Source organism: Phoenix dactylifera, chromosome 17, assembly GCF_051530095.1.
Source record: "Phoenix dactylifera cultivar Ajwa chromosome 17, Ajwa_hap1_PhDact_Kaust_v1.1, whole genome shotgun sequence".
Lineage (NCBI taxonomy): Eukaryota > Viridiplantae > Streptophyta > Magnoliopsida > Arecales > Arecaceae > Phoenix > Phoenix dactylifera.
Genome location: NC_143206.1, coordinates 3,039,702 through 3,053,805, shown reverse-complemented (window position 1 = coordinate 3,053,805; position 14,104 = coordinate 3,039,702). Strand labels below are relative to the sequence as shown.

Sequence of the window (14,104 nt, the reverse complement as noted above, 5' to 3'; positions counted from 1 at the left end):
ATGATCATCCAACTTCAAGTTTCCAAGTTATTTCAATGTCATCTTCGGGCTCCCCAACTAGCTGCTATTGTTAGCCTGCCATTTCAAATGACCAAAATATCCTCACACTCTTTAGACATCTACAATGTATTTTAATAATATGGAAGAACGGGTTTAACGTGCTTTGAGAGTTGTGTGGGACATGTTGGAAGTTGATGGATTTTCTCTATAATGTTTTGAAATTTAAAGGGTCAATTTAAAAAATTTTAAAATAGAAGAAATTTTTGAGACAAGTTCGAAGTTGATGGACTGTCTCCATAATTTTTTTATAAAAAAATATTGATATTGGATAGGGTCTGACCCTCTTCTTTGTCGGGTCTCTAAAGAGAGGTGGCAATGATTGGGAGAAATTCGATAATGAACCAAGGCGGCAAAAGCTCTTTTGCAACTGCGATCCACCAATATCCAATTACATCAGCTACGATCCACCAATAGTTAACACAATCCTGTCGAGCCGTGGACTTGGAGGTCATCGTCCCTTGTCAAGCCCGCTAGTTAAATATCCGGTCGGGCGACTTTCCCTCTAAAGTTCATCGATAAACAAAATAAATGCAAGAGAGAGCCCAGGAAAATGGGTGGAAGTTTTGAGGGATGGGTGTAGGTTCCTGGTTGGACCCTGGCCGTCCAACCCCTCCCATCCATATATACCCATCCCCATGGTCTAGAATCGTGTACGCCCGTCTTGTGTCTCTCTGCCGTCACATTTTCTATCCGAGTTACCGAGGGAGAGAGAGAGAGAGATATGGAGCTAGTGCTGAGGGTTTGGTAGGTTGGGGTCAAGATGTTGATGAACTGAAAGGGGCGAGGGACCCCACTTCATGTTCATCTCCATCTTTCTCTCCTCCATTCCTCTCTGCCAGATGATCTCCGCTCCTGATTTATTCTTTTGTCATTGTGTCTGTGTTCTGACATGTCTGTAGGCGTAGTTATTGGTGTTGGTGTTAGCTTCCAAATCCATCCATCCGATATCTCTTCCCATTAGTCCACTTCCCCTCCAAGATTTGCTTCTGGGTCTCTAAATCTATAGCTAATTTCTTCTTCAGATTGTCAGGAGCAAGGGCAATGCCAGCTCTGGATCCTTCCTCCTAACCTTCAGGTCTAGTGAGGAAAAGAGCCCCAGAAACCCAGTTCTCAGGCAAGTTTCCGGTTATTTAATCTGGCAAAAGCCCGCGTTCTTGGCGTGTCTCCAGTTTATCCTTTTGGATTCGTTGAATCCTGCTTGGAAGCATTAGTGGGTTTCATCACGTCAGCAATACCCAGCAAAAGATGAAGGATCATTCCCTGTTTGATCCGGAAAGTTTTTATCAAATTGTTGCTTTTCTTGTAGCAATTGGGTCTTCTCTATATTTCTTTAATCTTCATGTGGAGCACCCAATCAGCCCATCTTAAGATTCTCTTCTTTTCCCTTATCTGATGCTTTTCTTCCTTATATCTTTCCTCCCTTTCCTCATCCTTCTAGTCAAGTCTCTCCCTTTGCGCCCTCTGCCTTCATGGACAAGTGAGGTGAGACTGCTCTACAACTTGGTCGGGCAGGAGTTCTTGTATTTTTTGGTGAAATTTTTGAGGAATTGTAGCTTGGCTGGTGCTCGCATCATTCGTATCTCATTGACGATGTCTTTGAATAAGAGTTGTGCCCTGGGAGTAGAAAATGTGGAGGAGTTGGAAAAGATGTCACTCTTGGACTTGCCTGACTTGGCCTTAGAGTGTATTCTGGGGAAGCTGTCCCCGGCCGGGTTGTGCAACATGGCGGCCGTGTGTAGCCCTTTGAGGGATAGGTGTAGGAGTGATCACCTCTGGGAGAGGCACATGAAAGAGAAATGGTCGAACGTGATTGGCCGGGCGGCACGCAGAGATTGGCAGTTGTGTTTCCCCTCGCGGAAGGACTTCTCAGGTGGTGTTGTCAGCAGCGCAAAGCAGAAGAGGTGGATTGAGGCTCTCTCTTGCACTTGGGCTCTTTCTTGGCTCAAGTCTAGCATTGAGGCCAGCGGCAAGCCAAGGAGTCTTTTGCCTCATGACAACGTCATGTCTAGGTATCTCTCGCTTGAGGCCAGCGGCAAGCCAAGGAGTCTTTTGCCTCATGACAACGTCATGTCTAGGTATCTCTCGCTTGAGGGTGGCAAATTTTGGTTCCCTGCTCAGGTTTACAATCGCGAGGTACCGATCCGATAATATGTTGCTGTAGTTATAAATGTTTCGTACCTTATATTCATCAGACGATCTGACATCTGATATATTTTTGCGCTGTTCTTCACACTCATATGTTCTTGTTGTGGATTTATAAGTTTGCATGGCAAGGTTCGATGGTCATATTTATGGAGCTGATAATAATATGTGGTTTACTAGAAATAGGACTAGTCTCGCCATTTTCGTGCTTTGGTTTTATTTTTTTAGTCTATTCTAATTTATAACCCTTTCGTTGTGGTGCTTAATATCTGTATCTTTTGTTTTTGTGGATAAGTTACTGAATTTTGATTTAATTTCTGCAGCATGGGCATGTGGGATTCATGTTGTCATGTTATGACGCTGCAATTAGTTATGATTGCCACACAGACACCTTTCGTGCAAGGTATGTCTAAATTAGCCTGGTGTAGATGCAAATGCTTTTTCCATTTGTTTTGATCAATCATGAAAGTAGTTATTTCTCTCTGTGGTATGGAAACATACACTACTGATATAGTGCTTCTTTGTTTGCCGGAGTTAAATGTATGAGCTGATGGAAACACTTTTTTCTTTTTAATTTTAATTGATCAAGGGGGAATATGTATATTGTATAATTTGTTTGAGTGCCTATACTTGCCATTCAACAATATCTTGACCTTCAGGTACCCACCGCATGGGCGTCAGACTATAGTCATAGAGGAAGGAGTGCAATGGGAGAGGCTAAGAGCACCACCAGTTGACACTCCTGCACATGATCTTCATATTTCTGATTGTCTGAATGATTTACGCCCAGGCGATCATATCGAGGTTCAGCGGAGAAGTAATGAAGAATTCCCATATGGCGAGTGCATCAACCATTATTTTATTTTATTTTTCAATCTTTTCAGGGTGGTGTGCAGATCTTTTGATGTTCTTTCTCAGACCAATTCTTTGGTTGCTTATGGATAGCTAACCTAGTTCCTGTGGTCATCCTGTCTATTTTGCGTAGACAGCAGAAATGTCATACTGTGAGGTATGTTGAATCTAAATGAACCTGTACAACTAATTAATGTCTGGCTATGCCTGGCAGGCTGGTGGTATGGAGTTGTTGGTCATTTGGAGTCATGTGATGGAAATGAACATTTCTGCCATTGTCATAACAGCGGTAAGGATAATAATAATCTCATTTATGTATTATCTCTGTTTTCCCTAAAGCCGTTGAAAGAGATGGTGATTGTGTGTTGTGCAATATATTGTATATCTTGGAGAAGGTGGAATAAATGTCACATATCTTCAGAATATAATTTTTTTTTCCTGATATACAACATCAAGCTGAAAGATTTTTGTCAGTTGATTACTGATTTAGAAACTAATTAGGAGCTATTGCTCCTAATTTAATCTTTTGGACACGATTCTGTATTTTTCTTAAATATAATCATTAAACTTTCAAGGATCTAATTGTTCTACTAGCTGATTTGTTACAATTTCTATCAGCTGCTTTAGAATGCTAATTGCTTGCTTCTGTTGTCACTCTTTTAATCCCGCTTAAATGTGTTTCTGAGCCAGATATTGAAATTTTCTGTGAAGCATTGTAATAAAATTCACAGCCAATATTTGTCGTGCCTATAGAAATTGAAGCTAAAGGAATTAATGAGGCTAGATGATTGAGGTAAAAGGCAACACATGATTCATCCATTGCTTGTAAATTTATAGTACATAGGATCAATGTTAGAAATAGAAAAAATAAAGAATGATTTACAAATAAAGTAAACTTTCCTAGACTAAAGAATGCTTTTGAATAATTGCACAATATGCAAGAATCCCTTAGTCATCTTGATTCACCATGATTCTTGGCCAGCATGATTCTTGCCGATAGGAAATATTTTTGAATTCTTGCACAATATGTATGAATCTCTTAGTTATCTTGATTCTCTAGGATTCTTGAACAGCATGATCTTTGCCAATAAGGAATGTTTTTGAATTGTTGCACAATATGAAAGAATCTCTTAGTCAACATGATGCTTCATGATTCTTGGGATGCAATATAAGCAATGATTCTCGCTAATAGTGCCGACCCGAACCATCCGGTTAAGAGTGTATCTACCAGTATCAAGTTGGAACTGGTATGAAAATACTATTCAGGTAGGTATAGCCCTCGAATCAGCCCATAATGAGCTAAACTATACCATACCACATGGTATCGCCCAAAACGAGATGTGTGTATCATACCATACTGACCCATAGTGATCCGTAATGTCCATTTTCAAATGGTACCATGATAAAAAGTGAGTAAAATGGCTTGGGAACTATCTCAGTACGGTATGTACTGCCTATATCATACCTAACTAGTAACGCACGAGTATAGTATCCGGTACTGAGATTATGGGCCTTGTTCCCAACTAACAGTTTCTAAATCCTTTTGCTATTCTAAGTTTGAGACTTAGCAATGCTAAAGCTGTTAAATCGAAGAAAAAAAAAATGCCTCCTTTTTTCCTCGTATTTTCTGATGGCGTATGTTAGATTATTTCAGCTAATCGAATGCTCTGAGATATATAATTTAGTTTTACACTTGATCCCATCTTAGAATTTTTATCTGAGGATTTTATGCTTGAATAAGCCTTGAGATTGAAGTTTGCATGTATAATAGTTACATAGATTTTATCTTTTGTCAATGAATAGTTCCCATGTCCTATTGGTCCTAGGATGCCAATATGAGTTGCAATCTGTATTCAGCACAGGATATATGCCTATATCCTGAGGCAAGCTTTTTTATGCTCGCAGCACTAACGAAAAGTAGAAGTTTTAGCCCACCTGCTTGACATTGACTAACTAACAATGTTTCTCTTCAGACAAGCTGTCAATACAGTACCATGCATTAAAGCATACTTGGTTAAATACTCAAGGTATACAACAATGTGTCTAGAAATAGATATTGACTCGAAACAGTTTGGTCTGGTTCTCAGAACCATCTTACTACCGCTAATCCTAACTTAAATAGTCAAAGTTTAGCTGGGATCTGCATATGAACTTTATATGTTAGACTTTTGCAAACTAAACAAAGATTTACAAGGTTTAAGCTATCCTCTGGAACGTAGTACTTGGTGATGATGTATGATTTTGTTTTGAAAGTTTTACTAACTTCTACTCAATGTGAAATCAATATTTATTTTCCTTGAACTTGGTTATTGTTACTGCTGTGCCTTTTTCTTGGGTAAAAAAAAAAGCTCAATCTTTTGTTACTGCTGTGATTTAGTTCAGCTAAATTTCCTACTATAAAAGACTCAAACTTTTGTCTAACAATGTTGGCAGGCACTGTCATATTAGAGTTCAACCAGTACACACCTGGTTCAAGATGGAGGCAAGCATCAATAAACCGGAAATATCATCAAGAAGAAGGCAATGAAATAGATGGGTTTTTTTGGAGGAATCAGGAAACTTCATAGCAAGGATGAAATTGCTAAGTGGAAGCAGATGTGGCCAACTGAAGTCTTGGAATAGGTCCTCATCATCCACACATAACACCACATTGCAAGGCCTCTACTGCTTTCCTCTGCTCAAGTTCTCTCTCCATCGGAATCTTTATCACGAAACTTTCAACTCTCTCTGTCAATTGTTTAATTTTAGGATTCATAGATGGGGTAGCTGGACATAGCTTATGGTTTTATTTGGCTATGATTGGATGTCATGCTTCTTTTATTTTTTCCTTTTTGGTTGATGGGAAGTCAGAGTCAATTCATGGAACCCAGGCGTCGCAGAAACACTGCTTTAATTGTAGAACGAAAACAAATCAATTGTAAATTACATATTTAGCTTTTATCACCACTTTTGTATCCCAAGATTGTCATTACTCATTTTTCATCTTTTTGACAACCTTTGATCGTATAATTGTAGCATCGCACCTTGCCTCGTCATTTCAGGATTTATTTCTTTTCATATACTTCTATATTTATTAAATCATGCAGAGTTATGGAGTTGCGTGCTAGCAGCACTATTAATTCTTTCATTTTTATTAAAAGATTGAAGAACCAAATTTTTTTTCGCGATTTTATTCACGTACAAGATGGATATATATACAAGCTAATAAGCTATTGGGTCAAAAAGGAAAGCAATATACAGCTATTTGGATACAATAAAAAGGAAGAAACGTGAAGATATTAGGTCAATCGTGGATAAAAGGAAACAAGTACGATGAAATGCCAAAATTGCAATGTCAACTTATAATGCTGAAATCGATATGTTTAGTGAAATGGCAGTCAATTTTGATATGTTTGCTATGCTTATGGAAGATACATACATACATCAAGTTAAATTTGGAAAATAAATGATCCACTTAATTTTACAAGTTCTCAAAGCCATAGATTGATGTTCCCCTTTAGCAAAGGAACAAAAAATGGTGATTGTTTCTTAGATTTCTAAGAAATGGGGCTATAGGGCAGCTGCCTGCTGAAGAGAGCTAGTGGAAGAGAGGAGGAGACCTTACCCAGGAGTGGACTTGAGGTAGTGCAACACTCAAAATATAGCTTGTGAGAATAGGCCTAAATGAGCTAAAGCGGTTGAACTTCCCGGCTACGCGGAGAGTTAGAACGGCCGTCAGCCATCTCGTGATGCTTATCTGCCTACGATCCTCGCGGGCGATACAACTGCCCTTACCTATAAAACCCCTCTCCCTCACCCCTTTAAGAGCACCGAGCCTTCTCCTCTCTCTCCCCCCTCCTCTCTCTCCAAGCTCTCCTCCTTCTCGGGTGGACAGTGTGCCATCCTGGCCAAGCACCACTTGAAATTTCCACTGCCAAACTCTATTTTTTTGTTCTCAGCCCTATTCCGAGGCTCCTTCTTCCTACTTTGAGCTCCGCCTGTTAATCATAAATAATAACATGCTAAGATTTAGAATCACAACAATAGTATATTCAAGTTTGAGAGATATACCTACGGAAGACATATTGAATATGTTCTTCAATCACCTGCAATAATAGCGGTTGGATCTTTTCTTCCTTGCTCCTCACAAAAGATAGCCGTCAATGGGGCAAGCTATCAACCATATGGAGAGAAGAGGGGGACTTAGCCTTTATATAGAAAACATAAGGGAGCCTTCCCATTAAAGGCTCCAAAATCCTAATTGGGTTTTCTAGCCTATATACCAAAATTACCACGATAAATAGGACTCAATCCTATACATCTAAGGTGCACCAAAGCCCATAAAACAAAATGATCACACATCATATTGGGCTTAACCATAGTACCATTATAAGCCATACGTCTAACCCGTTTTATAAAACAAAAATATTCAATCAGTGGAAGCTCATATTTTGGAAATATTCTAACATTCCCCCACTTGGGCAAACACGGAATGCCATATTAATTTTAAAAAAATATATATTTTGAAAATGACTCTTGGGTTAGACTACATAGGTGGCAACACATATAACTTAAATGATAATCACCTTGGATATATGATCTGGTCCAACAAAAATATTAACGTCGAACATAGAAGTCGTTACACCATTTAATCGATATAAGACTACTCCACAGCTACAAATGCTAACATCCTTATCGACATGGATCTCCATCCTCCAACCAATGTGGTAGTATGTAGTATGAACTTAACACCAAAATGTGATCAAAAGGTGTGCTAATTCACATCAGTCCTCATAAATGCTTCAAAAAGAAGCCACATGTCTCAAAAGAGACTCACATCCTGTCTTTATGCATTATATCTCGAGATCAAAATGATATCATAATAAAAGACATATGTGAAATGCATGCTCAAATATAATTATAATTTTTGTGCACAAAATACAGTATTATGAATGGAGAGATAAATATTATTATTATTGGAAGAGACTGTACCCAAAGCATATGGGTTGCCTACGTACCCCGTAAAAATGATCAAGCCAAAACGTAGTTCTTTTACATAAATAACCCCCACTAACCAAAAACATCAAAGGTTTCCACAATGCCCATATTAACAATATGTGTCTTAAAGACTTTTGGTGTGAGTCCCTTAGTCAATGGGTCTGCAATCATTGCCTCTGTATTTATATACTCTATTTTTGTCTGCCCTTCTTTAACTTTATCTTTAACCACCAAGTACTTGATGTTTATATGCTTAGAGCCACTAGAACTCTTATTATTCTTTGAAAAGAATACTGTTGCACTACTATCACAATACATGGTAATTGGTCTCGAAATGGAATCAACAACTTTCGGTCTAGAAATAAAATTCCTCAGCCAAAGGCTTGGACCGTAGCTCCATAACATGCCACAAATTCAGCCTGCATAGTAGAAGAAGCCACTAGAGTTTGTTTAACGCTTTTTCAAGAAAAAGCACCACCAGCCATCATAAAAACATAGCCTAAGTTGACTTCAAATCATCTTGACATCCTGTAAAATCAGAATCTGAGTAGCCTACCACCTCAATATGATCTGTACGCTAAAAAGTAAGCATATAACCTTCAGTTTTTTTTAAATATCTCATAATTTTCTTAGCTGCTTTCCAATGCTATTATCCTAGATTCGATTGAAATCTACTAAGAACGCTCACTGCATAGGCTATGTCAGGTCTAGTGCAAACTTAAACATACATCAGGCTCCCTACAACACTTGCATAGGGTATGTTCTTCAAAGATTCCTTTTCAAGTTCTTTCCTTGGACACTGTGCTTTGCTAAACTTATCCCCTTTTACTATAGGTACATCACCAGGTGCACAGTTTTGTATATTGAACTTCTCTAAGATGCGTCATATCTATGTCTTCTATGAAAGTTCCAACAAGCCACGGTCTCTATCATGCTGTATCTCAATACCAAGTACAAAAGAAGCTTTCCTAAGATCTTTCATTTCAAAATTAGCAGATAACATTTTTTTTGTCTTATGAAGTAACCCTAAGTTACTGCTGGCAAGTAAAATATCATCAACATACAAAACAAAAAAAATAAATTTTCTCCCACTTATCTTGAGATAAATTGGTCCACTGTATTTTCAACAAAACCAAGAGAAGTCACAACTTCATCAAATTTCAAATACCATTGTCGGGATCCTTGCTTGAGCCCATATATAGATTTGTTCAATTTACACACCAAATTTTTCTTTCCCTCTACGACAAAACCATTAGGTTGCCATATGTAAACTTCATCACAAAGATCTCCATTTAAAAATGCCGTCTTAACATCTATTTGATAAAGCTCCAAATTATAATACTGTGTTACAAGTGCCATGATAATTCTAAAGGAATCCTTAGATGAAACCGGTGAAAAAGTCTCATTATAGTCAATGCACTCTCGCTGAGTGAACCCTTTGGCAACCAGTCTAGCCTTTTGTCATTCAACACCCCCTTTTGAGTCTAACTTGGATTTGTAAACCCATTTGCAACCTATGGCCTTAACATGTGGTGGAAGTTCAACAAGTTTCCAAACTCTATTTCTCTTCATAGAAAGTCTTTCATCTTCCATGGCATTCAACCATTTATCTGGGTCAGGTCTTGTTAATGCTTCATTAAAAGAGACAGGATCAATATTATGCCTAATATTAAAATCACTTTCTAGTAAGTAGACAATATAGTCATTAGGCAACACAAAACATCTTTCCCTTTGTGATCTCCTAACCTGTGGTTCAAAAACTAACTCAGCTGCTGTTGAAGGAGGAACGTGAGGTTCTTCTTGATGCTCAGGTTCTTCATTAACTATTGCAATTGGCTGAGAAATAACACTTTCTTGTACAATGGGAATTAGAACTACAACTTGATCCGGTTCAGCAAAAATTTTCTTTAACACAAAACTCCCACTATTACCAATATCATTTTTCAAAAAATTTTCCGTAATGGACTCAACAATTTTGGTGCCACGATTAGGACAATAGAACTTATAGCCTTTTGATCTATCTGGATACCCAATGAAAAAACTAGGTGTGGATTTGGGGTTTAATTTCTTTTCAGAAGGATTATAAATTCTAACCTCAGCTGGGCAGCCCCAAACTCCAAAATGGGCTAAACTGGGTTTACGACCTGTCCACAATTCAAAAGGAGTTTTCTCAACAGCTTTAGTAGGAACCCTATTCAGAATGTACATGGCAGATTTCAATGCTTCACCCCATAAGAAGTCTATCAAATTTGTTCTGTTCATCATACTCCTAACCATATCCTTCAGAGTCCGATTGCGCCTTTCAGAAACACCATTTTGCTTAGGTATTTCTAGCATTGTGTATTGAGGGACTATCCCACATTTCCATAAAAATCATGCAAAATCACCCATGTTCTGATCGGACTCGTCATACTTACCATAGTATTCACCACCACATTCAGATCTTACAACTTTAATACTCTTCCTACATTGTTTTTCTGCTTCCATTTTAAATATCTTGAATTTCTCAAGAGCGTGGGATTTTTCATAAATCAAATAAACATAACCATAACGCGAGAAATCATCAATGAAGGTTATGAAATATTTGTTCCCATATATAGTAGAAGGTAACAGCCCACTAATATTGGTGTGAATTAGATCCAAAAGACCATCGCTTCTAGTGGATCCCTTCCTTGTAGTTTTAGTTAGCTTTTTCCTTATGCAATCTATGCAAGCGTCAAATTCCAAAAAATTCAGAGAGGGTAGAATCTCAGCTTTCATCAATCTCTCCATTCGCTCTCTCGAAATATGCCCTAAACGCTTATGCCACAATATAGAGGATGATTCATGAATTAAAGCCATTTTCTTTCCAACTTTAGTAACACAAGAAACTTCATCAACTGGAGTCAAATTCAATTTGTACAAACTGATGAGAGCACAAAAGTGCGATCTACACATCACTTAAATTAGTATTATTGCTAACAAATAATGATAGAAGTGCTGTATTAATATTATATTTTTGTGGGGTACAGTTGATCAGAAATCAAAGCTAAAATACACATTGGGTTCAAAAAGATGCATCACTGTAAGTGACTAGCCAACCACATGGGTCGACCCCAGTTGCACACTAGAAGGAGGTCAAGTTTAGCCATCCACTTCGTCGCAGCTTCATTTTTCTACAGGCCCAAGTATCTGCAAGCCAGCATCTATTCCATGTGTCCGCTCGCGTGGAAGAAACGAGCATCCTCCTCTTTCCCCATTTTAAAGGCTTTTGGAGTTCACGATTTATCTATACCCACAGCTTCATCCAGCCGAACGCACGCCTCTTCCGCGTCTCAGTCCCCAGCAAAGATCCCGCTTCATCCATGCGTTCAGCCGAATCCCAAGCTCAATCGTCCGCGAGCAGGCTCCATCTCCGCAATCCGTCCGCGAAGCATCCTCCCAGCGCCCGCGTGGAAGAGATCGCGATCCATCCGCCTCTTCCGGATTAGCAAGCAGTCAGCCTTCCCCAGATCTCGCAGGCGTCCGTGATCCACCTTCCAGATCTTAGATTCCCGCATCCAAGGCACTGGGATCGTTCTGTGCATCCACCTCTCCCAGATTTGCAATCATCCGAGTCCCAGATATCAGGTTTCTGCGTCCGATTCTCCCGCATCCACAGCCTCATCCAGCCATCCGCGTCCATCATCTTCGCCCGGGGATTCATCTCAGCCGACGGGTCTCTACCGCGTGCGAGGGGGGGATCAAAGGCAAAGGGATATTACCTCTCGGCTGGGGGGAGAAAGGCCATCATCTCCGATTCAAAGAAACAGAGGCCCCCTGCTATTCTAAAAGAAAAATACAGAGAGGGGATACTCTGTTTCGGGCAAAAGAAAAGAAAAAAAAATGGAAGGGGGACTAATGTGTGAAATGAGTGGCTAATATCTTAGGAAGGGTGATGGAGGAACCTTTGATGTATTACTCTTTGAAGTAAACTCTAAACTTTTGCTTTGAATGACTTATATATACTGATATGTTCTTGATCCATGCGTAGTTATTTTGTAGATAGTTCTTTAATGGTTTATAACTATTGATATATGGATTGCTTTAGTATTTGATTCGTCGTAGACATAGCGAGCACGATGAATGCTTAGAAATTGAGTTTATATGTTCATGAAACATATACCATGATTAGATATATCCTACCATTAATCTGTAATCAAGAACCATCGAGTTTATTTCTTGGATGTAATATCATCAAGAGAGATTCCAGATCCCTACCATTTCTCTATTTCATTGAACTTTATTTATTTGCATATCATTCTTTCTTTTTAATTTTTGAAAATCAACTGAAAATTACATCTAAAAATTACGCTAATAATCCATAGATCGTTTTCTGAAAATTCGACCTCGGACTTCCGAGAATTTACTACTTGTATGATTCTCCTATACTTGGGAGATTAGTTTCGCGAAAGCATTTTTGCGAACGCGTCAAATTTTTGGCGCTGTTGCCAGGGAATGGCTGAGTTATTAGCGTAATTTTAGATTTAATTAGTACCTTAGTAGTTAGGTTGAACCTTATAGTAAAACTAAAACTGGAAAAAAAAAATCTTTACTGTTGTTTTTATTCCTTGCACAGTCTGCATCAAACTCTGATATCAGAGTAATTCACCGTCTAATTGAACTCAAATTTGGTTGGCTGGTGCAGAACGCGTGTTTCCTTCATCCGACCGGTCTGATTGACATTCAAAGACTTTTAAGATCATTAGATTAATATGAAACCTTGCTGCTATCTGTTTTGAATTTTCTGTGTTTAATTTTTTTTTTAAAATCAGAATTTTATTGTTATCATATCTCATTAACCCTTGTTGCTAATTGAAAATTGATAAAAATTTTAAGAAAAGATCAAGGGTGATCATTTAAAAAAAAATTAAAATTAAATTTTGTATGCTAGGTTGGAATAGGGATAATACTGGGCATTTGAATTGAAAAACTTTTGACAATTCCTTAGATCATATTATTGAAACTCTTTCGCAAAATCTCAGATCTGGTGAGATGGCTGATGACGATGTAGGAAGTCACCATGGTGATGAAGGTAGACCCCCAGTTATGACACTTCGACAATACTTACACCCTACTAGGACTAGTCAACCTTCATGCATGATTATTCCAGAAAACGTAGGACACTTTGAAATCAAACCAGAAGTAATTCAATTGCTACCCAAGTATCATGGGATGGAATCCGAGAACCCTTATCTTCACCTTAAGGATTTTGAGAAAATTAGCGTCACATTTAGAGTGCCAAATGTATCGGAAGATGTCCTTAAATTGACCTTATTTTTTTTTTCCTTAAAGGACAAAGCCAAAACATGGCTGAACTCCTTGAGACCTAGATCGCTAGGAACATGGCATGATATGCAAAGAGAATTTTTGAAAAAATTCTTTTCCGCACAGAGGACTAACTTTTTGAAAAGGCACATTAGTAACTTCCAACAAAAAGACCATGAAATATTTTATGAATGCTGGGAGAGATTTAAAGAATTGCTTCTCTCTTGTATCCTCATCATGGGTTTGAAACATGGAGAACCATTAGTTTCTTTTACGAAGGGTTGTCTCCACAATTAAAATAATTTATAGAGACTATGTGCAATGGTCTATTTTCGGAAAAGCAACCCGATGAGGCATGGGACTATTTAGACTCTCTCGCAGAGACTGCACAATTATGGGATACAGGAGATAGAGTGAATAAACCTTTGCCTAAGCCTACTAGCATTGGACATGGGGGCCTTTACAACCTTAGCACTTAGGATGATATTCAGGCTAAAATGGCAGCCCTTACTAGAAAGGTAGAGAAAATTGAACTTAGAAGGATTGAACCCATCAAGACCGTAGAACATAACAGCGAGTATTGTAGGATTTGTGAGATGCTTGGCCATCTCACCACTGATTGTCCCACAATACCCGCATTCAAGGAAGTCTTGCACGATCAGGCCAATGTTATGAATACATATCAAAAATCTTTTAATAATCCTTTTTCGGGTACTTACAACTCTGGATGGAAGAACCATCCAAATTTCAGGTGGAGGAATGACCAACCTCAACAAGTATATAACCC

At 38.5% G+C, this 14,104-nt stretch overlaps 1 pseudogene across 1 annotated transcript; it reads left to right on the top strand.

The window, feature by feature from the left end:
• Positions 1-708: 708 nt before the first annotated feature.
• LOC103697843 (F-box protein At2g32560-like) lies at positions 709-5,820 on the top strand (annotated as a pseudogene). Its single transcript, XR_015974396.2, has 5 exons — positions 709-2,193; positions 2,526-2,605; positions 2,862-3,040; positions 3,269-3,343; positions 5,488-5,820. The product of XR_015974396.2 is annotated as an F-box protein At2g32560-like (transcript).
• Positions 5,821-14,104: the final 8,284 nt, after the last annotated feature.